Source organism: Lactuca saligna, chromosome 8, assembly GCF_052625555.1.
Source record: "Lactuca saligna cultivar CGN05327 chromosome 8, ASM5262555v1, whole genome shotgun sequence".
NCBI lineage: Eukaryota > Viridiplantae > Streptophyta > Magnoliopsida > Asterales > Asteraceae > Lactuca > Lactuca saligna.
This window is the reverse complement of record NC_136424.1, coordinates 258,142,843-258,162,015: the sequence shown is the minus strand read 5'-3', so window position 1 is coordinate 258,162,015 and position 19,173 is coordinate 258,142,843. Positions and strand designations below refer to the sequence as shown.

At 34.1% G+C, this 19,173-nt stretch overlaps 1 pseudogene; it reads left to right on the top strand.

The window, feature by feature from the left end:
• The first annotated feature begins 7,751 nt into the window (after window positions 1-7,751).
• On the top strand, window positions 7,752-9,483 carry LOC145011166 (cytochrome P450 736A117 pseudogene; annotated as a pseudogene).
• Window positions 9,484-19,173: the final 9,690 nt, after the last annotated feature.

Here is a 19,173-nt window from a genome sequence, read left to right as displayed (position 1 = left end):
AAATCAAGAAGTCAATCATACTTCGTTCCAAAATAAAGTCTTAGAGTCATGCTCTAAGATTGTGACTTGAGTGACAAGTCTTAAGTAGTTTTGTAACAGTTATCAAATGTAGAAAAAGAAAGTTTCTTATTCTTTTACATTTGAAATTGGTAAGTTGTGATGTCTTGGATAAGACAAAGACCAACTAAGACCAATTGAGTCAATTGTTAAACTTAATAAGAAACTCCACTAACTCTTGAATATTTGTTTTGTCAAGGAATGTTTCTTAACAACAGAATCTTATATGTTAAGGAGTTAGTGGGAGTCTTAATGGTCTTGAAAAGGTTCAGGAACAAATCAAGAATAAACCTAGTTGATCATCACTAGCACATGACTTGAGGTTTATAACCTGTCATACTCTTATTTTTGTGCCATTCCAGATGAGTTTATTATGCATGTGAGTTCTATGAGTTCTCATTTGAAGGCATAAAGACAATGCACCTTGATCAATGGAAAGTGCATTGATATGTAGGGGTGAGTTGTTTGAAATACATGGTGGGCATTCATGCTACCATGAGGCAAGGAATCAAAATTGAACAAGTTCGGTCCATATAAGCTTGAATTTGTCACAAACCTTGGTTTTGGAAAAATTCATATCGATAGGAACACATACACTATAAAATCTAAGTGACATAAGGTTTCCCTCCTTCATGAAAATGATTGTGAGGAAATGCTTTCAATAAGAGAGATTTTAAGGAGATAGCAGTTGTGTAAATTGTATTCTCAAATTTGATTATGATTACGGCATCCCTCTTCATAGTTCGAATTGTGAGATTTGGCAATTAGTCTGAACATTTGGGACATAGTAACATAAGTTCTGAATTTGTTTAGACACACATGTAAGCTTTCTAAGGCAAAGGTGTATGAAGTTAAGAAACTTAGATAAAGGATTATCAAAGCATCAAGTATTAGAAATGTGAACTTAAGGGAATCAATAAGCATTGTTTTCTGGAGGTTCAGCTGTTTTCTGAATAAATGTCAGAGCTAGTGGGAGCATAAGTGTTATGCCAATAAGAAAATAATCATCATGTTAGTGGAAGCTTGATTATTATAGTAAGTATTGCGAGATAGCAATATTATTTTTAGAAAACAAGAGTTATACTTCGCAAAGTCGCAAGGGTTGAAAAGTTGTTTTACTATAATTAAGGGAGAGAATATTATACTTCATTTCAAAATCTAAAAGATTAGATAGAGAAATGTTAATAAAATTTAGTCAAGGATGCATATCACGTTCTCAAATTTGATTATGATTGTGATATCCCTCTTCGTAGTTCAAATTGTGAGAACATGGCTAACAAAAAATGTTATGGCCAAAGACTGGTAAAGTATCATGCCTTTATGTAAGACGTTATGAATTATATCCCATACGCTTCGGGTATAGGATCAATTGCATATGCTATAATGTTTGACCATTCTAAAATTTTCCAAATGCATAGTGCATTAAGAGTGAAAAGGGACTAGAATCAGTTTTGACTAAAATAATTAAATAAATATCAAAGAACGATCTAAAGTTCACTGAGGATTGGTCGCTTGTGAGTAGTTGGAAGTATAGTACTGGATGGATCATATTGACACTATTATGAGTAGATAAAATTCTATTAAGAATGAGTTGTCATATGGAAAATATGGAAATGTTTCCAAATTGGGAGTTGGAAATTAAGAATTTATGTCTAGATTAGAAAATTTAATGCAAAAGGATGTTCAAAGGAATGTACTTTGAGTGAGAGACATCACATCTATAGAATATTTTTGTAACAATTTCTAATAGAGAACCTTGTAATTTCATTGACCAAGTCTTGGTGAATTTTGTGTTATGACTTTACGAAAAGATCGTTGCATAATATATTAGAATCTAACATATTCTAGTAGTGGCAAGGACCTTGTGTTCTTAAACTAACGATGAGGATTAAGAATTGTGAAATGAGCATCATTGGAAAAGTTTTCAATTGATCTATTTCACAAAGAATGGTCCATAGGAAACATAGTGTGCATGCTTGGTGCATGGGGCAACTATTGTTGTAATTCAAGTAATAAGTTGATTTTCTGAAACAGTAAACAATACATAATAAGTAATCAATATCGTGGTTAAATAAAAGTGGTTTTATATACACTCAAAAGTCTTGGGGCCATATATGATTAAGTATTATTATTATGTTTAAGTTTTGCATGTTTTGACTTCCAGAATAACTGGGTTATTCGAACCTCCAAAATCAGTCATACGTTGGAAGTAGGTATGAAGGAAGACTGTCATGAATTTGTTTGTAGATTGTCTAGAGTGTTTAGACATAGCACAAGTTTGCTGCAGAGTTCATGAGTGCTTTGAGAAGATTAGAGCATTGGATTAAACCCATGCTTACATGAATCACTTCATGTTTTTTTTATCACGAGTGATTGTGAGACGGTAATATTGTATATTGTTGAAATCGAGACGTGTGAGTTGTTATTTGTTGGTCAGTTGCACATTGATGATAAGTAAATGCACCAGTAACTTGGTGTTATAAAACTTATTGTTGTGTGTGATTCAATAAGTATGTGCAAGTGAGCATTTGAGTCGAAGTTTATCCATTTCTTTTACACAAAGTGGGATAAAAGTGATATTTGTGGGCCCCTCGATGATTTAGTGATGACACATAAGCGCTTGGCCAAGCTCGAACTAATTTGGTGTGTTCAATTGTAGTCTGTTGTCAGTTGTCATAAATCAGATGTTGGGAAACAATATAGAGAGAATGATTAAAATCCATATCTCAGTCTATACGATATCTAGAATGGAGGAATATATGATCCCTTATCTTAAGGATACGTGTATCTGATAAGATCAGAGTTGACAACGGCTTTGGAAAGCTACGATTTCTTATTAGGTTTTGAAGTTATGCAAAATAGTCATTAGACTTATCCAAGTGGGAGACTGTTGGATTAGTGTCTAAGTCCATAACTATTTTGGTATATACTTGACCCGATTATGAGCATGGTCCTTTTGGGTTACCTTCACCATAACAATATGTAGGATGAATTAAGGAGAGAAGGGTTTAATTATGATTTAGTAGTATATTATGAGAATAATATATTAAATGAGAAATCATATTGTTTAATTAATATTAGTCAAGAATTAATTTTGTAGCTAAAAGAGATTAATAAAACTTAGGGGACTGATTGTGTAATTATAAGATAATTACATAGATGGGCTAATGGACTCCATAGAAGGTGGAGTGGAAGAGTTATATAGGGAAGCCCATAAGAATTCGTCCAAGGATTCTAAAGAGGGGGTCCATGGACTACTCAGGGCTTAAGCAGTCAAATTAGGGTTTCCCTGTTAGATAACCCTAATAGTCTGCCTATTTAAAGATACCCTAAGTCCTAAAACGTGGCCAACCTATTCAAGAGGGTTTCTAGATGTTTTTGGAGTTCTCATTCTCTTTCTTCTTCATCTAGTTGCTTAGTGGTGTTTGTGACTCCATTAGAGGTGCAACACTTGAGGCACTAAGCTTTCTGAAGCCAAGGAATTGATTGTTATTCCTATATAACAATCAAAGGTAATATCTAAACCTTATTTCAGTTCATTATATGTTAGATCTAGGGTTTATGGCTTTGGATATTCAATTGCTTGTTCATTAGACAAACTAGATCCAAAAGCTATTACTGTTTGCATGTACATCATAGGAGTGATGTATTGTTAGAAACCCATCATTATGACCCATTTAAGGTATAAATTGTAAACCTTGATCATTACACGCTTAGATTTAGATTTAGGGAAGAAAATTGTATCTTTTGGTCCATTAGTTTGGATTCATGAAGTATAAGTTACTTCAGACCATATGAGCTATCCTTTTAGACTCTTGGAGGTGCTTTGAGTCATAAAAATCGGATATTGATGGTTAAGCCACAACCATGCAAGTGTTAAGAACCATCCAAGTGTGCTTATGGACTTGATTCATGCTTTGAGCCCCATCCTTTCATGCTAAAGCATAAAGTTTTAAACTTTGTGGCTTAAGACGTTATTAGGGTCTGGATCTAAATTATGGATGTTAGGTCTTACTGGATTAAGAGATAGAAGTGAGTTTTGGTTGGAAGACCAATACACCATGCATACTCCAGTGTACGTTGCACGTAATAGATCAACATCTCAACTCCTGGTCAACACTAGCGTACGTTAGGCATATAAGCTAAGTACGTCGAGCGTACACAGTCTGTGGGCCCAGAAGATTTTTGGGCTCGTTTGGTGTTGGGCTTTGGACATGAGTAAGTTGCGCCTCAGGCCCACCTGATAATAACATGTCATTTTTTTGGTCTAAGGCCATGCTTGGATTCTTGGGCCTTAGAGGCTCTATAGTGGGCTTGGATGCCTTTTTGAGTTTGAAAGATTTGGGCCTTAGAGGAAAGGAGGCCCAATTAGCCAAAAGTAAAGGAGCCCTTTTGCCTTAAGTCTAAAATTAGGGTTTTAGACTTTCCTGTTAGAATTTAACCTAAATTCTAATTAGGGTTTTATGCTTGTGCGATATTGAAGAGGAATTCGCTAGTCATCCGCTGAGTGCAATTTGATACTTACAGTCTGAGGTGAGTCTTCCTTCGTAGTATCCGTGGGTCGAATGCACCAAGGGCGACCCACAAGTTATGTTATAGTGTGATGATTTTCTTTGTGATAATTGTTAGTTATTCCTGTATTTGCTTGATGACGTTGTGATTTCTGTTATGATATTATGTGGTAGTAGTAGGCGTGAAATGGACCCGATATCCGGTTAAAATAGACCGAAAGGTAGTGCAAGCACCCATATATGCTTGATAGTATCCGGTTGAAATAGACCGAAGGGGTAGGCAATCACTCATATATGCTTGGTAGTATTCGGTTGAAATCGATCGAATAGGTAGGCATGCATCCATATATGTTTGACAGTATGTTTATTTAGTATGTGGTGTTTTGGAGGAACTTAATAAGCTTTGTGCTTACAGTTTTCAGTTTATATTTCAGGTACTTCTAGTTTGAAGGGGAAGGGTCCGACCTGATTCATTGCATCACTATGCATTTTTCCGCACTTAGTGATTTTGAGAATTTGTACTCTCATAACATGCCACAGTTATACTCTTTCGACTATTTGTTAATGAAATGAATTTAAAAACAAAATTTTATCTGTAATTTTTAGAAGCTACAATATTCAGTCAAATATTAGTTAATATTTGAAAATTTTTATTCTTAAAAAACTAGATTCAATGCAAAATTTTATTTATATATATATATATATATATATATATATATATATATATATATATATATATATATATATATATATATATATATATATCATTAATATTTTATAAATATTGATGTGAGTACACGAAAAGGTCTTCTTCGTAAATCGCTCAATATCTTCCTCTACTATGTATTTTAGTCAATTTAAAAAAAATCTAAAAATAATGCATTTAAGTAAATAAGGATTTTTTTTTATCCAAATACTACCAATTATTATTTACCTAACGAAATTCAACATTATTTAAATATCATTTAACCTGCACAAACCATACACAAGATCATTAAAATCTAACTATAATATGATTCTTTAAATTTCTTTCTCTAATATATTTTTTTACGACTAAATTATACATACGAATACAAACATCAACAATTACATTCTCAATATAGATGAAATTATGAATCCAGTGAAAAAGACAAATTCAAACCATAAACTTGATCTATAATAAGTTTCATCTCAATTGTCAACTAAAGAATCCGAAAAAATATCAATCAATTTCATGGTATATTATGTCATATTCAAATCACAAATACTATTTTTATAAGGGACATTTAAAATATATGATAGTATCTGATACAAAAACACAATAACTAAATGCCCTTAACTTATTTTAAATGATATATAATTCTAATATTTAGGCTATGTAGCTAAATTCCTACGCAACACACCTAATCGCCCGGTTATATTATAAAATTAGGTGTAAAACCCGTCTAATACACAGGTTGATTAAAAAAAATTAGTATTAAAATGAAAACAATAAATAATTTTTAAAATAAAATTTTGAAATAAAAAATAAAAAAATATCAATTACAGTTTATTATTACATTTAATATTTTACATATATACACATAACTATTATGTGAGTTTAATTTTAAAAATTAAAAAATTTAGAAATTGACATGTGGGTTTTATTTTATTTTAAAAATATTACAAAATGACAATTATAAAACTTACGAGAGATTAACATGTGATAAAATTGATTTTCATTTATTATAGTAAACTATACTATTGGCATCGGCTTGTATATTTTAAATATATTAAGGTTGATAATACTTGTTTTTAATATCTATATAAGTGATGATCATCATCTCATAAACAATAGATAAGACGAGTCTTAGGAAGCTAAATAAATAGTTAAATACTAAATGTTCATTATAAATTGTTGCAGAACATAAATGAATTCTCGAGATATATATATATATATATATATATATATATATATATATATATATATATATATATATATATATATATATATATATATATATATATATATATATATATATATATATATATATAATTGGCACACATTGCATAATTAGTCTAGTATATAAAAAGATATTTAATTAATTAATGGTTTGGTACATCATATCGATTTCAGTTTTAGAATTACTGATTACGTATAGATTCCAGTTCCAAATGTGGATATTCGGACCCGATGCTCATCCTTACGTACAACTTTTTAAACTCCTTCGTAAAAGCAATTTGCTTATTTGAAAGTAATTATTGACTTATATGTTTCAATTTTGACATGGTTAATGAGAAGTTTTAAGTGTTTGAATTTAAAGATTTCATAAGCATTTGTTTAGTTTAAATAATAAGTTTTTAAAAAATTACTTTCTCCTTACTTAGTAATTTATTTAAAAAATATTTGATAAATTATTTTCTCATTACACATAAACATAATTTTTCATATACCAAAATGTAACTTATGAATTTATTACTTTTTTTATATAAAATAATCTAAAACAAATGCCTTTTTTAAATATCATTTTATCATCTGGGATATTTTTATTCAACGAGAAAATTAAATATCCTCCTTATTATGTATAAATCGTTTTACCCAATTAAATGATAAAATATATCATTATAATATACTTAGATATCATTAAATTAAGGTATCGTCGTTTAATTGGGTATTAAAAAAAATAGGTTGATAGTTAATTTATGATACTCAAAAAGAATAACGGAAACCCCTACCAGCTTCTTAATTGACAGGAGCACTACCTTATTAACAAAGTAGTTTACACCTTATACTCCACAATAAATAACACAAATTTACGTCCAAGAACAATTACCAGTTACCACTTTTATTTCTCAGTTCTTCTTCTATTTTTTTTATCAAAGAAATTCAGAATTGATAATAGTAATGACATTTCTTCCATTATTATTATTTTAATCATGTGGCTGTACCGTCGGTCGTTGATGGCGTTCAATTATTAAAAGGCTTTTATTATAACTAGACGGCGCAAATAGTCACTTTAACACAAAAATCCATCCGCCAGTGAGTTTCTTTCTACCATCATCCGTAATATATAATCAAAGTCAATACATCAAAGTATCCGCCAAATTTTCTCAAAGGTTTTTTTAGTCAAATTCAAAATCATCGTCTATTCTTTTTGATATATTTCGTATTGGTCATTGATGGCAGGCTGTTTGTTTAACACACTGATTATAAGTAGACAATGTAACATGTTCACCTTCAACACAAACATCCACGTATCATTGAATTCACTCTCCTGCGACACTTACACAAAATGTGGAGTTTCATAGCACAAGTGTCGATCTACAGTTTGACGTTGTTTCTTGGTGCTTTTTTCGTGTTCTACAAATGGTACAATTCTTCATCATCATCCACCACCAAGAAACTACCACCATCACCACCAAAACTGCCGGTCATCGGTAACCTCCACCAGCTAGGTGCAAGCGTCCACCACTCCTTTCTATCTCTGGCCAGACGTTATGGTGACTCGCTCATGCTCCTTCACATCGGCTCAGTCCCAAGCCTTGTGGTCTCATCAACAGAAGCAGCTCGCGAGATCATGAAAACTCATGATATAGCATTTGCAAGTAGGCCTAACACAAGAATGTTCAGAGCTATCTCTTACAATCTCAAGGAGATAACAGTCGCTCCTTATGGAGAATACTGGAGGCAAGCGAAAAGCATTCTAACGCTTCAGCTTCTAAGTAACAAAAAGGTTCAAACTTATAATGGATTGAGAGAAAAGGTAATTGCCGATTGCGTAGATAAGATAACCCAGTGTTTCTTATCTAACAAGCCGGCAGACTTGAGCGACTTGTTTAGCTCGCTTACAAACGACGTGACATGCATGGCGACGTTTGGGAGGACGTATAACGAAGGGGAGATTGGGAGGAAGTTCAAGAAGGTGTTGCAAGAGTTCTCGGAGGTGTTGGGTAGCTTTTATTTTGAGGACTCTATTCCTCAGCTTGCGGTGGTTGATCGTCTTAGAGGTCTCAGTGCTAAAGTTGATAGAGTCGCTGTAGATTTCGACGAGTTTCTACAAGGCGTGGTCGATGAGACCATAATAAAGGTACGCAATAACTCTGAAAAAATTTCTGAAGATGGTGTGGAAACGTTCATTGAAGGACTACTCAAGGTTCAGAAGGAAGATATTATCGGCATCACCATCGATGCAGATGTCATCAAGGCACTACTCTTGGACGCATATGTCGCTGGAACAGATACATCATCTTCGGTACTTGAATGGGCGATGACTGAGCTTCTGTTACATCCGGATAACTTGAAGAAAGTCCAAGATGAGGTAAGGAGCATTCTTCATGGAAAAGAAGAGATAACTGACGAAGATCTTGACAAGATGATTTATCTTAAAGCCGTGATCATGGAAACCACCCGCCTCCATCCTCCCCTTCCGATTCTACCACCAAGAGTCGCACGACATGATGTTAATGTGATGGGGTATGATATTGCAGAAGGAACAAGGGTATACGTGAACGTTTATGCAATTATGAGGGATCCTAAAGTGTGGGAAAAAGCCGAAGTGTTTCTACCAGAGAGGTTCTTGGAGTCGTCTATTGATTTCGTAAGGCATAATTTCGAGTTGCTTACGTTTGGAGCTGGAAGAAGGGGTTGCCCTGGAAGGGTATTTGCCATGGCTATTAATGAGAAGGTGTTGGCTACTGTTTTATCAAGATTTGATTGGTCGCTGCCACAGGGTGTAAAACCGAAGGACGTAGATATGAATGAAACTTTTGGTCTCGCTAATCACAGAAAGGTTCCATTACTTGCTCTTGGAAAACCTGTCCCCATGAATGGTTGGTAAATGACAATCGATCTTAATAGAATAATATTTATAACAATAGATCGGCAACATCTTTCATCGTCTCATTGTATTTGTTATATATAATATATAATATCATCCGATATTTTTCTTTTGGGATCTATTTGGATGTAAGGTTACGACAATAGGTATATGTTAAAATTAAATAATATTGGTATGTCTTCATTCACTTGTCATTATTTGGCATGTTTTAAAACCTTGTGTTATTTGTATTGTTCCAACCCTGATTGTTGACAAAAGGAACTTAATTAGGATGACAACATTTTCTTGGGGCGTAAGGATGCTTGTGCGAGGACCCTCCTAACCCCATTACCATGAAAGATGGATTGGTGTTCCTGTCCTTTCCGCCTTTAGCCAACCCGCTCAACCTTCTTTTCTTCCATTTTCTTGGGTCTTTTTCCCTCTTTGGTTAAGACAACTCACAACATCCTATCTTTCACTCTAGTCACACTCTTAACATATCACCATGATTTGTTGATGCGGTTAAAATAATTATTTTGATGCGGTTATTGAACCGCACTAACAAATATCGCATAAAAAATACCCTCATTTAACAGTACAGTTATAAAACCGTCTCAAAAAATAGTCAAAACCGCACCAAAAAATAGTAGAGGAAAATTACAAACCACACCATAAAATGATGAAAATCGCCCGAAAAAATGCAAACACTACCAAAAAAAATCATCTCACCCGAAACCACCCTTAAACCACCATCATCTCTATCGCGTGTTTGTTGCCGAGAACACAAGATTCACCAAGCCACACCATTTTTATCGCCATTAACCACCGTCGAGCATCTCTACGTTGACCTCCTTTACAACCGAGCATAAACCACCACTAGTTGACACCATCGTCATCTGCCCTACCTTTGTCGTAAACCATCATTACAACCGCAAAGAACACCCAACACCCCAGTTACCAAGGTTCTAAAAAGCTCGTCATCGCTCTAAGGTTTGTATGTGCCGCCAAACTTTACCAAAATGCCGCATTGACTCATATACGTCTATAAAAATAAATAATAGTTGAAAATACATATAAAAATATGAATTATACACAAAATTGCCGATTTACGTCACGCCTTACAAACGATGTGACTCACCAAGTCTCGGAAAAGCTTGAGGCTTGACATTGCCGCTAAGTCACGCCTTACGTTATTTAAAACCTTGCTAGTTACCATCGTTTTTTCCACCTTAAACAAACCAAACGTAAATCAGTAAAAAAAAAGGAAGAAGAACAAAAATTAGTTTATCTGCATACCTGCCATCTCCACCACTAACCACCGTCAACACCGACCACAAATATTGGGCCTTTATTGAGAACCATCGAAGCACCACCTTCTCCTACATATTTCCGGTCAGCCAACTTATTTCACCTTAAACAAACTAAACCTTAATCAGAAAAAAAAAAAATAATAAAATAAGGAAGAAGAAAAGAGATATCCTTGTTGTGTTGTTTGTAGAAGGTGGAAAAGCACATCCAAATCACACATACTTTTAGAGGAAAATAAAAATATAGAAGGAAACCAAAAATATAGGAGGGACATGAAAAATTCAATGATCAACCAACTTGTAGCTTGCTTGAACATGAAATTTTTGAATGAAATTTTGAGGGATCTTGTGAAGAATGACAAATTAAGATGAAATTTTTAGAGAAAAAATTAATGCTGAGGTTGAATGTTTTTAAGTGCAAATTATTTTTTGGTGCAGTTCAATGTTTTTTAGTGCGAATTATTTTTTAAAGCGGGTTTAATTGTTTTTTGGGGTGGTTTCCGAACTTATTTTTTGGTGCAGTTTTGGGAAACTGCCCTAAAAAATGTTTTAATGGTGCAATTTTGAGAAACTAAAAAAGTTATTAGTGTGGTTCTCTTCTTTTTTGTTGTTTTAGATATTTAATAAGGCATTTTATCAAAAGGATCGCAACAAAAAATAAAAATCACTCGTTCTATTAATTAAATAACTTGTGTAGTAGTATATGGTGAACACATTAAATGGAGAGGGTTGATAAGATTTTGCTATATAACGAGGCTCCAACATGTACACTAACACCCTGTTTCACACCGGAGTTTAACTTAATAAGAATATAGAAATAAAATTGATGGAAATAAGAAAATAAAAACATTGGTGTTCCCAAATTTCATTTTTTTTTTCCTAACTTTCCTTCTAATTTGGAAGGATTTAGAAAAACAAAAAAACCAAATGATTAATTTTCTTCCACTTCCCTCAACTCGGAAATACAAAAAAAAAAAATGAGTATTTTCTTTTCCTTTCTTTTTTTTTTCTCTCATGAATCTCTTTTCTTTTATTTTGTTAAACTCAAGAACTAATGTAAGCATCATGATCATTTTCTTTTTGCTTTATAAATGGTTATCTTCCCTTGACCTTACTAGCTTGACCTTATGTTTTTTTAGTAAATATATTTTATCCGAGAGTTTCAAACATGTATGAATAAAATATTAATATTATTCTCTATTTATAAGGAATTAAAAATCAAAAATTTTAATACATTATATATATAATAATAATAATAATAATAATAATAATAATAATAATAATAATAATAATAATTTTTTAATATATATGATTTAGTAAAAATTGTAAGGGAATGTTAGAATATGTTTTGTTGGTTTGAGCTTGGCATTTATGTTTTGTAGGCTTTGTATAGGTGTTTTGTGGGTTTTCGGTTGGGTGGACCGAAAACGTCTCGTTTTCGGTCCATGTGGTGTTTACGGCTAGAAACTAGTTTGTTGTTACTGTTCCCTATAAATAGTGTTAGTAACTTGTCAGTTGCCAGTGGTTGTTTGCGGTCAAGTGTGTGTAGTTTCCATTGTACTAGAGGTTTTCGGTTATATATAAAATGTGTGCAATTTGGATCAATTCTATCTTCTACTCATTCTTGTGCTTGATCATTTTAGTTTTTTTATTTGTTGATCACTAGTTGGTTCCAGATTTAGGGACTTACAGTTGGTATCAGAGCCAATCTATTATTAACTTGATCCAGCTTATTTTTGGCTGTTTGGTATCCATTTTTGGTGTTGATCAAGCTCATTTTCGGTGTTACTGTTGCTGTTGCTGGGTTTTTGCTATTGATCGTGAATTCACGGCAAAAATGATTGAAAATATGCTTGAAATCGTCTCTTTTCATCAAAATATGGGCGTTTTCGGTTGACCACTATTCATCGGTTCTCGGTCGAAAACCCGTTGTTTGCTATGAACCTGTTTTTTACTGTGAACTGTTGTTGGTTGTGAACCCGTTTTTGACCGTGAACTGTTATTTGTTGTGAACTCGTTTTTTGACCGTGAACTGTTATTGGCTATGAACCATTTTCGGCCGTGAACACTTTTCAATTGTGAACCATTTTCGGTTGTAAACCTTCTTTTCGATTGTGATTTTGTTTGATTAAAAATATTTAAAAATGGAACCCCAATACAGTGCAATTCAGTAGGAGTTTGATTCAATCATGGGCACAACAACGAGAATTTCGCGTCTCTTATCTGTAGAAGGATTTCCTGATTGGAAATACAGGTTTGAAAAATATATCAAAATCAAAGATTTCAAAGTCTAGTGCAACATTATTAGAGGCCATGTTAGGATTACCACTACTCTTGAAGATGAAATTATAATTGACAAACCAGTGAAGGACTACACTGATGCGGATTTTGACAAAATTGAAGAATAAGAAAAAGCACTGGCAACTTTGACTATGACACTATCCGTTGACATTGCACAAGGATTCAGTGATTATGATTCTACAAAGGTACTGTGGGAAGCATTGATAGAGGTCTACAAAGGAAATGATGACATGAAACAAAGCAGACAAGACATGCTTCGTTAGAAATTCAACATATTCAATCATGTTTTGGGAGACTCTTGAAGCCCATTTGAAAAGATTTATTACTCTTACTACAGAAATGAGTACTGTTGGAATTTATATGTCACGTTCAGAGATCAACAAGAAACTGCTAAATTCTTTTCCCAAGTCATGGGACATAAACGTTTTTGTTATCAAGAAAATCAAAGACCTTAACAGAATCACTCTTGTTGAAACAATGACTATCATCAAAGCTTGTGATCTAGATGATAAGCAACGCGATTAACCACGTGAATTCCTACTCGACAGTTAATCTTGAAATTTCATAAAACAATGCATTTTCATCATTCACCACTCCACAAACTCAAGCTTTCACTGTCCCACAAGTTCAAGCTTTCACTGTATCACAAACCCATGCTATTCCATCATCCATGCCTTATCCAAAAACCCATGCGGTTCCACATTTAGCCTCTTCCTCAAAAGCTCCCCCCTCTGTATCCACTCCCAAGGAAGTTGAAGAAAATTTGGCTCTAGCCTCTTGTCTAGTAAATTGCTACAATGCTTTCTTAGCTGGGGAGTTGCCTCTTCAAATTTTATTTGCTGATCTTGACTAAATCCATCTAGAAGATGTTGAGGAAATGGACATCACCTGGCAAATTACCATGGCAGTGTCCAGAGCTAAACAATTTTCCAAGAAGACATGAAAGAAAAACTGGGGAATGAATGGAGACAAGAAAGTTGGTTTCAATAGGGGAAAGCTCAGGTGCTTCAACTGTCATGAGCTTGGTCATTTTTCTCGTGAGTACCTAAAACTAGATAGAAAGGAAAATCATGAAAGGATAATGGTGTCGGTGGTGAACAACAAAGCAACTTCTTCCAACACTAAAACATCAAATTTGGCATTGGTGGGTTAGTCATTCAACTGGGAAGATCAGATTCAAGCACTGAACATCTCAGGACCTGAAACTACTAATTTGGCACATATAAGTGAGCTTTCAGATGAAAAGGTTGAAGAGGATCCTAAAGCTGAAATGATGGAGTTGCAATTTGCTTTCATGGTATCTACCACTCTAGAGAAGAAAGAGGTCAGTGAATTTCTTGCTCTCAAAAATGCATGGACACTGTTAAATTTCTGCGTGATCAAATTGATTTATTGCGTAGAGAAAATGAGGACCATAAGTACGAAAGTTATACCCTTAGGAAAGGTCAGAAACTCATGGTTTAACGAACTCTACAACTTTTGTTTAGATCGCTAAGGCTAAATATCAAACGTAAATTCACTTTTTACGTCATTCAGCGTCGTGTCGGTTCTGTCGCGAAACTTCGACATGTCATAACTTCTTCGTTATAACTTGGATTTCGGCGTTCTTTATATGTGCGGAAACGTTGTGACATATACTACAACTTAGTTAAGATTATTCATTCTAAACAATCTTCTATCAAAAAGTTGTTTTTGACGCTTATCATCTCTTAATTGATTATCCCTGATCTATAGGCGTTACAATTATCTCCCCATTAGGATGATTACGTCCCGGAATCATCAACAAAATAGGGCTTGTATAATGATTCCATACGTTGTCCTTCCATCCTAAGTAATCACCGTGATGCTCAATCTTGCAGCTGCTCTTCGTACTATGTTGGACTTTCAATCGTAACCTTTGAGTTACAAAATAGGTCCTTATTGAGGACTCCTTCTTCTTCTTAGGATAAGTACTTTCCTTTATCTATTTTAACAGATCGATGGGTCATGTTCTAATGACCTATCATCGTATAATGCAATGCTTTGACTCAAGTCTCTTAGAATCAAATTTCAAAATCGAATATACCTTCCTTCATATTCTAATGTGATATGATCACATTTTAGCATGTAGCATTTCTAGCTACAAGGTTCCTTAATAACGAGCGCGATGCTATTGATTGCAATCTTCTGTCTTGAGTCAGGTGTTACATCGAACCTGGTTCTCTGAACCACATAACAACTCATCGTAGTCGGACTCAATTTGTTATGACCATTAGAGTCGTAATAACAATCATCTCCTTAGTCATTACCGAAACAATGGTAACAACATACTTGAATAAAAAATGGAATCAAGCACTACCTTCTTGGTAACCTTGTGACTTTCTTTGATCCAAGCATGAGTCCTGTGCTTCCAGTAATATAGATTTCTACTACTATTCACACCTACTCATACGCGTCCCAAGTACTGTCTCGCAGTCCCCAAGTCCTAAAATCACAATACAATTTAACACATACGAATGTGTCCAATTAATCATAAAAATTTTCCTAGACTCTACTAGGACTTCTTCCATGCGTATCTTTTATCATCAATTCTAATTCAACTCGGTTGGTGATGCAAATTCCAGGTGATGGGAAAACTTCAAGAATTATGCCTACCGTTCCATCATCCTGCCAATAGAAGGTGTACTTCAGACGTACCGTACTCCTTTAAACGTACTGTTATTTTATCAAACATAAACTAATGGCAAGATACCACCTTCGATATCTTTCAATAGGTGTCACTCAATACATCAGATAACAAAACCAGTGTTTATATTAATTCTTGAAACTATTACACAAAAGTTCAAGTTCACCCTATACTATGCCTATAATAGGCTACACCATAAGTTACATCATAATTTTACCTTTGGATATGAAATCCTTATTCCTGATTTCTCACGTTGTTGTCTAATTTGTCGAGGATAATGTGGAACACCTTAGGCTTAGGTGGTGCCTCTAGCCTTGCTGCCCTATTTTTCTTTGGGCAGTCTCTAGACATGTGCCCCTTGCCTCTGAATCCGTAGCATACCTTATCATTATGTGTACAATTCGAGGAATAATGGCCGATCTTTCCACATTTGTAACAAGTTACTTTTTCGTTGCATGCTCCAAAGTGCTCCTTCCTGCACTTTTCACACCACTTGGCTCCATATCTCTCATCATCCAGGTTAGATTTTACGAACTTACCTTTATTATCAGGTCTTGAGGATCCTTCAAGCTTCCTCTTCTTGCCAACTTCAGCTTTCTCTAGACCCTTTTCCTTTATTTGGTTCTCAACATTATTGGCTGCCCAGATGACGGATTTCAAAGTGGTTGCTTGCTTGACCATCGGACCAAAGTATGCCGGTAACCCGAGGGAAAACTTGTTGACCTTGGAAAGTTCCGTTAGAAGTAGGTATGGAACAAGCTTCATCTTCTCCGTAAAACTAGTAACGTACTCGGCGACGCTCAATCTTCCCTTCTTTAGATTCTGGAACTCATTGTTGATTTCTAGAAGATCCTTCTCAGAGCAGTATTGCATCTTTAGTTGCACGACAAAATCTTTCCAAAGATATCTTGCTAGCTGTTCCCTTGGGCAATGAACTAGCTAATTGTTGGATTAGTGTCTAAGTCCATAACTATTTTGGTATGTACTTGACCTGATGGTGCATGGGCCTTTTGGGTTGCCTTCACGAGAGCAACTTGATAGGATGAATTATGGAGAGAAAGGATTAAATATGATTTATTAATATATTATGAGAATAATATATTAAAGGAGAAATCATACTGTTTAATTAATATTAGTCAAGAATTAATAAGAATTAAGTTTGTGACTAAAAGAGATTAATTAAACTTAAGGTACTGGAATTGTAATTATAAGATAATTGCGATTGGGCTATGGATTGCCTTATATTATAAGGTTGGACGAATTCTATGGGGAAACCCATAAGAAATCGTCCAAGGCCTTTAGTTAAAGGATTCCATGGGTTGCTTAGGGCTTAAGCATCCAAATTAGGGTTTCCTTGTTAGATAACCCTAATAGCCTCACTATATATAGTACCCTTTATCCCCATAAAACGTAAGGAACTGGTTCTCTAGGGTTTTGGATGGTTTTGGGCAGCCTTCTTCTCTTCTCCTCTTCATCCTCTTGCTCTTGGTGTTTGTGAACCATTAGAGGAGTGACGTTTGTGACTCTAAGCTTTCTAAAGTCATTGCAAGAAGGAATTGTGATTGTTATTGCTACATAACGATCAAGGTATTGTCTAAACCTTAATTATATGTTATATTGATTATCATATGCTAGATCTAGGGTTTATAGTCTTGGATAAATTGCATGTACAATAGAGAGACCTAGATCCAAGCATTAGGGTTTGTATGAGCACATAGGATGTTCTTATGGCCAAAACCCATCAGTGGTATCAGAGCCTTGATTGGTTTCTATTGTATTGATGCATTATATGTTTGTTCAAGTTGCAAATTCGATTTTTGGCCAATCTGCCTGATGAACTCGACGAGTCCATATGGGTACTCGGCGAGTTCGAGCGTCAGATAGAGGGGATTTCGGGATTTCTTGCTGTTTTACTCATGGATAATTTCCTTATCTATTCTAAGTCATTAAAATCCGATTTTAATCATATTTATGAGTATATGCTTCATAAAACAAAAGATAATTACCAATTAATTAGATAATTACTTCCTTATATGATAAAGTTTGATTATTTGTATTAATTGGGTAACTTATTTTGCAAGAAATTGAAATTAGGTCAAATATAGATAATGATGAAATTAATTGTTTAATTTATATTATTTGTTATTTGATCCTTGTGTTATGAAAAGTTTCAATTTTCCCTTTTAGGTTTTATAGTTTAAATTTAAACTCAAAAGTTTAGTTTTGCAATTTAAATAGTTGAAACCCTAATGTTTTGAAAAGTTTTCACAACTTGCCCTCAAGTTTAGGAATTTAAATTTTGATTAAAAGTTTAATCTAGGAATGTTAAATTCTAAAAACCCTAGTAGTGTTTTGAAAAGTTCATATCACACCCTTATGGTTTTATTAATTAATTAAGGTGTATAATTAAAAGAAGTTTAGTAAATCCATAAAAGTTTTGGTTTACATTTAATTGAATTAAAAGTATAATTGTTAAATTTGACCACCTAGTATTTTAAAAGTGTAAAATTCACCCTATACTATATATAACATTAAAAGTCTAACATTATATATATGTATGAGTAAAAGTCAGTCTTACCGTTAGTAGGCTTTATTCACGAAGCTGGTCTATAAGGGGTGTTTATGGAAATTGCTTATAAAATGGCGATTGAATGGGTATCCACTCTTACCCACCGTACTCTTGACTAGTGGAGGGTCTTTAGCCGAACAGGTAGGATAGGACAAAACCTTCCATTATAAGTATAATGAAGTACAAAAGTAACTAAATGTTTTACAAATTCCCAATCTTAGTTACTTAGGCAAAAGTGAATTAATGCAATTCCATGAAATTACACTTTGTGCCCTTGCGAAGACGTTAGTGGAGCGTGTGTGGTTTACCGGCACACTAAATGGTTCTAAGCAAATGTAGCAAAGGGTGACTCAATGTTTGTCATTGTTCGTTGGAGCGTGTGTGGTTTACCGACACATCGAATAGATGATCGTAACATGTGAGGGCACCATGTAAGTTTGCATGGTTATTCACACCCACTTTGTGATCCTCGGCATCCCAGTCACAAACTAGAAGGGCATATCGAGATTTAAACATGCCATTGAAATGTTCAATGAATCTCAAAGGACCTAGGAGTTTTCATAGATTTAAAACTTAAATTTCTTTTTCATTTTTCATGGTGGAAATTAGTGAATCGTCATTCACTTACCTTCAGATATTCTGCAACTAGATTACGGAATCCCTTTTCTAGGTTGTAGCGTATTGTGTTGAGTCCTAGCCTTAATATCTCATTTGGGTGATTTATTAAGGACTCAATCTATCAACTAACTTGAATTTGTTTTCTCCCATTTTGTAGATGTCAAAGTTGGACAACTATGGTCTTCGCAGATCCCGTGGAACAAGCTTTCCACATGAAGATGATATTCCACGATTCGATCGAGGAACAAGAAATCATGCTTCACTTCCTCCTCCTCCTCCCATTATTCTCCCTAACCCATAAGATCGAAGAATTGAAAGGTTCAATGTCACTAAAGCCCTGTTGGAAATGAAACATGAAGATGGTAAACCC